Source organism: Octopus bimaculoides, chromosome 7, assembly GCF_001194135.2.
Source record: "Octopus bimaculoides isolate UCB-OBI-ISO-001 chromosome 7, ASM119413v2, whole genome shotgun sequence".
NCBI classification, from domain to species: domain Eukaryota; kingdom Metazoa; phylum Mollusca; class Cephalopoda; order Octopoda; family Octopodidae; genus Octopus; species Octopus bimaculoides.
In genome coordinates, this window is record NC_068987.1 from 37615306 (window position 1) to 37622338 (window position 7033).

Genomic DNA, 7033 nt, shown 5'->3' on the forward strand with positions numbered 1-7033 from the left:
GAATAAATTGCCAACTTTGGAAGTACACTTTTGCCACGATGGATAATATCCCTTCCTTTTAAAGGCACCAGACTTGAAATTTGGGGAGAGGGATCTAGTAAATTACATTGTCCTCAGTGCTTCACTGACAAAATGCTTAGCGACATTTCCATCCGTCTTTACGCTCTGAATGTCAAATTACGCCGAGATCCATTTTGCCTTTCATCCTTTCGGGGTCAGTTGAACATTAGGGTCGCCATAATCGACGTATCTGCAAACCTGAAATTGCTGGCCTTGTGCCAACATTTGAAACCAATGTTACCCATGGTGAAGGAGGTGAGCTGACAGCATCGTTACCTCACTGAACAAAATGCATAGCAGTATTTTATTTGCCTGAGTTCAAATTCCGCTAAGGTCTACTTAGCCTTTTATCCTCTCGGGGTCGTTAAAATAAGTACCAGTTGAGCACTGGAGTCGACGTTATCGACTCGTCCCCTTCCCACCAAATTTAAAGCCTTATGCATACTGCAGGAAGGATTATTATACAGTACTTTGATAAACGTTTCATCATCTCTCTTTAATTGCTTGTGCACACTAACATTGGACCATGGTTTTTAAGTTGTGTTGCATCGTGTGTTTGAACACATCAAGCACTTTTCATTTAATATGTGTCACGACCATATAGTTTCTTCTCTGGTAAGAGGAAAGCGGTTTAGGATCGTTTTTGCACCGGTGACATGATGCAGCTGTTTCTGTACAGAACCCTTTTGGTATTGAGTAGTTGGGCGCTGAGTAAAAATTTGTGCTTTTTTCTTCTTTCTTTCTTACAGAACAACAAATTTATTTTTACTGACTGGATATGAAGCGCTACAGAAGATAAAATGTATTGAGATATTCATAATTAACAAATGGAAAACTTAATAAAACTACATATATGTTATATATCTTTATAAGTAATCTTTTATTTTATTATCTATAATAATCTTACATTATATACTTATGTCATGTAAAGGCTAATAATTCCATGTTTTTCTTTCTCTAGGTGTGCTTCTGTATGTGTGTCTGCCTTCAGTACCAACTTTTCTATTACCAAACGGCTAAACCGAAAGATCTGTACTCAATCGTCTCATTCAAACAGAAAGAGAGTAATTTCTGCCCCTCAAAAAACTTCAAGAGGACGAAAGGTTTGCTCTTAGTATATAATGGATTATTCCGCTCTTCATTCACATTTTCCTCGATGTACTTTCATTTTATTTCATTTCTTGTTTCGTCAAACTTTTCAGTCATTTGGTGGATTTGTTAAGTTTAGTAGACTTGTTAAATGGCTGGACAAAATATCTTGCGGTTTTTAGTTCAAATGCCACCGAGATGCCTTCCATCCATTTGCTGTCAAATTCATAAAATTCAGGGTAGATTAAATCAAATGATATGACTATCTCCCAAGCCTATTCAAGCAATAAACTACAACTAAGAATCTAGTACTGGGGTGGATGTAACCCCTTCTCCCTTAAATTTCTGATCATATGCCAAAAGTTGACACATTGTTATTGTTGCTTTTATTGTTGTTGTTGTTGTAGTTGCTGTCATTATTACTGTCGTTGCTGCATGCGGTTCTTCGTTGCTGTGTTACTATCGACATTGCTGTGGTAGTGCCACTGTTGTCAAGACTATTTCTTCTCAGACCCTAGCTATTTCTATAGCTACATTTGTACAGACATACAAACAGGTATATAAAAATCATACAACACAAAAGGAAACAAATAGAAAAAGTCATGAAATGTTTAACGGCAGATTGTTGCTTTTGCTTAGTTTTTACTATATTTTTGTATGCATTTTATTTTTGTTTGATATTTATTACTTTACAGACATTTTGTTGTGCTGTTGTTGTTGTTGTTGTTGTTATTACTGGTATTGGCGTCCATGATTATGATGATCAGGATAATGGTGATGATGATGATGATGATGATGATGAACTTCTGGTTTCTGTATACTCCGTTTTAGTGCTATCTCTGTGTTTATTGTTGTTTAAACACAGGTCAATTCTGAGATTCAACAGATATGTGATCAAAGGCCTTTCAGCTGTGTCATTCTGTCTTTTTCTTGCATAATACATCAAGGACTACGTCATTTAATGTGTCATTTCCTTTCTTTTTGAAGCTAATAGGATAGGATTTGAAAAGTTATTTGGTTACTATTTCTAACAAATAGAGCATGCATTGTCCCCCCACCCCTGAAACCAATTTTGTTCGCATCTTCCTCGATACTGTACATATAAAAAAAACATGGCAACCTCAAACATGAATGTGATTAACTAGAGAATTCGTGATAGCTTCAAATGCTAGGCGTCTCCTGATGATCTTTCCTGGCGAATACAACTGACTTTTCTTTTCAGGGTCTTAAAGTACTTCTGCTCCATCAACGGTTAACCTTTACAACGCTCACATGAGACCTACCATGGGATACTGCTATTGTATTTGGGACAGTACTGATACTACAAACCCAGACCACATCTACATCCTACACCATACGACTGTTTGCCATGAAGTCGCAAATTTCAAACTCTTGTCCACATATGAACTGCCTCCTTTCTACCGTTACTATAATGGCCTCGGCTTCTCCTGAGACGAAGTGTCACTTCCACTCTGGCACTCTTGACTCATTCGTATTTCATCTACTCAATACCTGTTTTGAGACTAACTTCCAGGTGTCATGCTAACCACTACATACAATCTTTCCTACTTTGAACGTCATCCTCAGAATCCTTTCCCAGCACATGTCTTTCCTGCCGTCTTTCGCTGCAGCAGTTTCAGCGGAACATTGACTGCATCATTCTTACTTATTACTGGCTACCGATGGTGATGGTGTGCTGTTGCTTAGCCCCAACTGAGATCTGATCTCGAAAACTTATAATCAGGGACACTACTTCAGAGACCATCTTATGTTTTTTGTTTTTTTTTGCCAGTCATGGTGTATATAGTACCAGAGGCGGTATTAGATACACCATGATAGATAAACTACGATACCTTACCGTATGTAATACAGAGTGAGATGAGGAATTGTTAGAGCTATGAGCAACTGCACTACCGTAGGTAATTTGTTCCAACTATGCAGTTTGACTTCACCGACACTGATACCAAATCATATCAGCCATTACCTTTCCCTTCGAAAACATGGGTGGCAACGTGGAGAGAGAAAATTTGGTGCATGTGCAAAAAATCAAAAAACAAACGAAAAACAACAAAAAAAAGTTAAATGTACTTAACTTGCCTCTGTCTGGAGAGGAACTTTACACGTGCAGATGTATACCCAACGCTGATCGACGAAGGTTTTACTGCAACTATAAATATTTCTGTTAAATATGAACTGTCGTTTTCTTGAAAGCTTGAACGTGCCTTTTTATTTTTTATCTTTTACTTGTTTCAGTCATTTGACTGCACTCATGCTGGGGCACCGCCTTTGAATGGGTGTTTTTAGTCGTACTTTTTAAAAGCCTGTTACTTATTCTGCCGGTGTCTTTTGCCGAAACGCTACGTTACGGTGACGTAAACATGACAACACTGGTTGTAAAGCGGTGGCGGGGGACAAACACAGACACAAAGACACACATACATTCACGCACGCACACACACACACACACACACACACACACACACACACACACACACACACACACACACACACACAAAATATTAAGATTCGGTTGAATTAGGTATTTAAATTGAGGCAGCTTGCTAGCTCGGTATAATCTGTACACCCCAATAATATTATTTGAATATTGAATATCAAGACTCCGTACTGGGGTATTTGTACCCAATATTCCTGTCGTGCGTGTAGACAACGTGACCCAGCTAAGTGAAGATATCTGCTCTTGGTAATTCAGACATACTTTTTATAAAGGTGTTTCTTATAGTAGCTCCGAAGTACAAATTCCAAGTTAAGTGAACAGAATATAGATAAGTAGCAAAGCAGTACAGGTATCGATTCATTACGGCCGTTTCAAGCGGCTCCATTTAATTGATTTATAAAAATATTACATCAGTTTGAAGAAAGAAAACCGTTCTCATCAGATGACCACGTAGACTTTAAACATAAAGAATAAACCATTTTTTAATAAATTTATATCGATAATGGAAGCCAAAATATCTACATTGCTTCCTTTTGTTATATCTGTGGCAGAATGAGTTTAGAAAATAGTTCTTTTTATTGCTTTAAAATATACTATGTACTTCTACCCATATGATAATCGAATTCTGTTATACATTCATTTTAGAATGTCTTTATCATGACCTTCTAAACAATATGCTTAGAATATTCTTAATAGTTTTTCTTATATATTAAAGTATCTCATTATTAGGTTTTAAGCTTAATTTCTATCCTTATTCTATTTATTGATTTCTCAGTTTAATCTTATAATTTGCTGAGTTATAAATTACTACCTTCAGTTCTAATTTCCACCCTAAAGTTTATATTACTTATCTCGTGGTTTTTCATTATATTGTCCTTTATTTGATAATCTAAATAAGTATTGGCCACCCTTATCCTTCTTTCTTCCAGTTACAACCCCTTCCCCACCAGACATTCTCTTACTACCAACCTTGCAGCCTACCATTTTATGTAGATAAAGCTAGATATATGGTTCCAGTACATTGGGAGTCTAGGAGATGGTCTGACATTAATTGATTTATCACTATTAACTAGAATGCAGTTGACAACTCCCAATGGATTTAATTCTAAATGGTTATGTATACTACATAAAGTTTCTAAATATAACTACGTCACCACTCTTTTTATCCTGATCCCCACTATTTCCTCTGCTACTCTCTAAATTATAGTAGTCTTATCAAGGCATGCATTATTTTCTAAGCTCATTCGCCCACAGATATAACAAAAGGTAACAATGTAAATATTTTGGTTTCCATTACTGACGTAAATTTGTTAAAAAATGGTTTATCCTTTATGTTTGAAGTCAATGCGGTCATCTGCCGAGAACGGTTTCTTTCAAATTGATGTAATGTTTTCATTAATCAATAAAACGATGCCACTTAAAACGGCCGTAATGACTTGACACCTGTACATCTTTGTTACTTATATATATACGGTGGGCTTCTTTCAGTTTCCGTCTACCGAGTCCACTTATAAGACTTTGGTCGGCCCGAAGCTATAGTAGAACGCACTTACCCAAGGTGTCACGCAGTGGGAGGGAACCCGAAACCATGTAGTCGGGAAACAAGCTTCTTATCACACGGCCACACCTGTACTGTGTCTTAATTTTTAGAAGATTTGTTTTAAAACAGAAGGATGTAATTAAACAATTTTCTAAAGTGGTTAAGACGGAGCATAAGGAGGTTTGAGGTTGTGCGATGTACTTTGGGAAATTTTAAGAGAGTAGGATATGTATTTTTTCTTTATTGTTATATATATTTTTTTCTTTCGGTAAGCAGTATGCCATAGTTTAAGATGTTTAAAGGCAGTAGAATTTCATTTGAGTGTTTTTAAGACAGTAAAATATAGAATGAGTTATTTTAAGACAACAGGTGTAATTTAAAGTGAATTTAAGATGGTAGATGTGGGAACGTAGAGTCTCTCTTGTGAGCTGGTCCCTTGCACTATTGTGGTTGTTGATGTTGTTACGTTCTTTATTATATACGTAGTTTTTGTAGTTTGTTTCTTCAAATTGCTGCTATTCCTGCACATGTTGTCTCTAACAGCTGAAGTTACTTTGACAGATGACATTGTTACTGAAATGACAGTGGCAAAAGATAGTGTTGACGACGATGGTTAAGGTGTTTGTGATGAGGAAAACGATGATGGTAGCGTTGATGATGGTGGTGGTGATGGTGTTGCTGCTGATGATGATATTGCTGATGCATTATTACGCATCTGTTGTTGAAGATGATGATGATGATGATGATGACGAAGATATGGAGGAGGATTTATTTGCTATTTTTGTTGTCTTAAAAGTGTTATATATTATTGTTTTAATAATAATGTTGTAGCTAACTTTTTGCAAATATTCTTGTTTCTATTACTAATGTCTAGTGTTGTTGCTATAAGTTCCATGGATGCCCTAGCTGATGCTATTGACAAATTACAGATAATGTCGTTGTTTGTGGTATTTTTCTCGATCCAAATGTTAAGTTAGTAGCAGTATTGCTAATTTTCGAATGTTCTGGTTACGTTGCTTCACTTGTGATTGTCATCGTTGCCATAGCTATTGTCGTTACTTTTGCTGTCGGTGCTGCACTCCCACTGCTACGGTTGCTACTAGTGTTACTATTACAGAAGAAACAACCAGTATTACAGTCATTATTTAAAGTTAGCATATCTCATTATAATCAGACTCTTCTCGTTGTTGATATCGTAGATACAGCAATTATAGCAATCGGTGTGACTTGTGATAATGTTGAATGTTGTAGTTCTTGTTGTTTGTGTTGTAAAGGGTGGGAGTGGAGAGTGGCAGAGGGGAAGGCTAACCTAAATGAGAAACCATCGGTTTTCTTTCCCTCTTTGTTCTTCCAACAATAATAATTTCTATGAAAGAATCCACACCTTTTGCTGGTTAGTTGATCGTACCGATCCGGTGCATGATCAGTGCGTCATTTTATGAACGCGATCAGAAGACATATAAATTCCACCTAGCTTGGATTTGAAACCACAAAGGGGCGTAATTAAATCAAACAAGGCATTCCATTTGGTTTGCAACCGAATCTGCCATCTACTCCAATCTCAATTCCCAAATTCTTTAAACTTTATAATGTACTTATAATAATTTCTTCCCTTTTTTCTTCACTTGCCCACCTCCCCACTCCCGTTAATTTCCACTCTTCTTATTTTTCAATTTTCCTTTACACAGTTTTCCTTTTTTGCTATTTTCTCGTTTTGTTATGTCCCCACCCTGTTCTTGTTCTTGTTATCACGGTGATTTTGTTTACGTTTACTAAAAACTTGTTGCCTATCATTCACAGCGAGAGTGTGTATGCGTTTGCTTCTGTTATTTTTGTATGCTTTTACGTTTTTTTTTTTTATTATAAATATATGTGTATAAATATATATG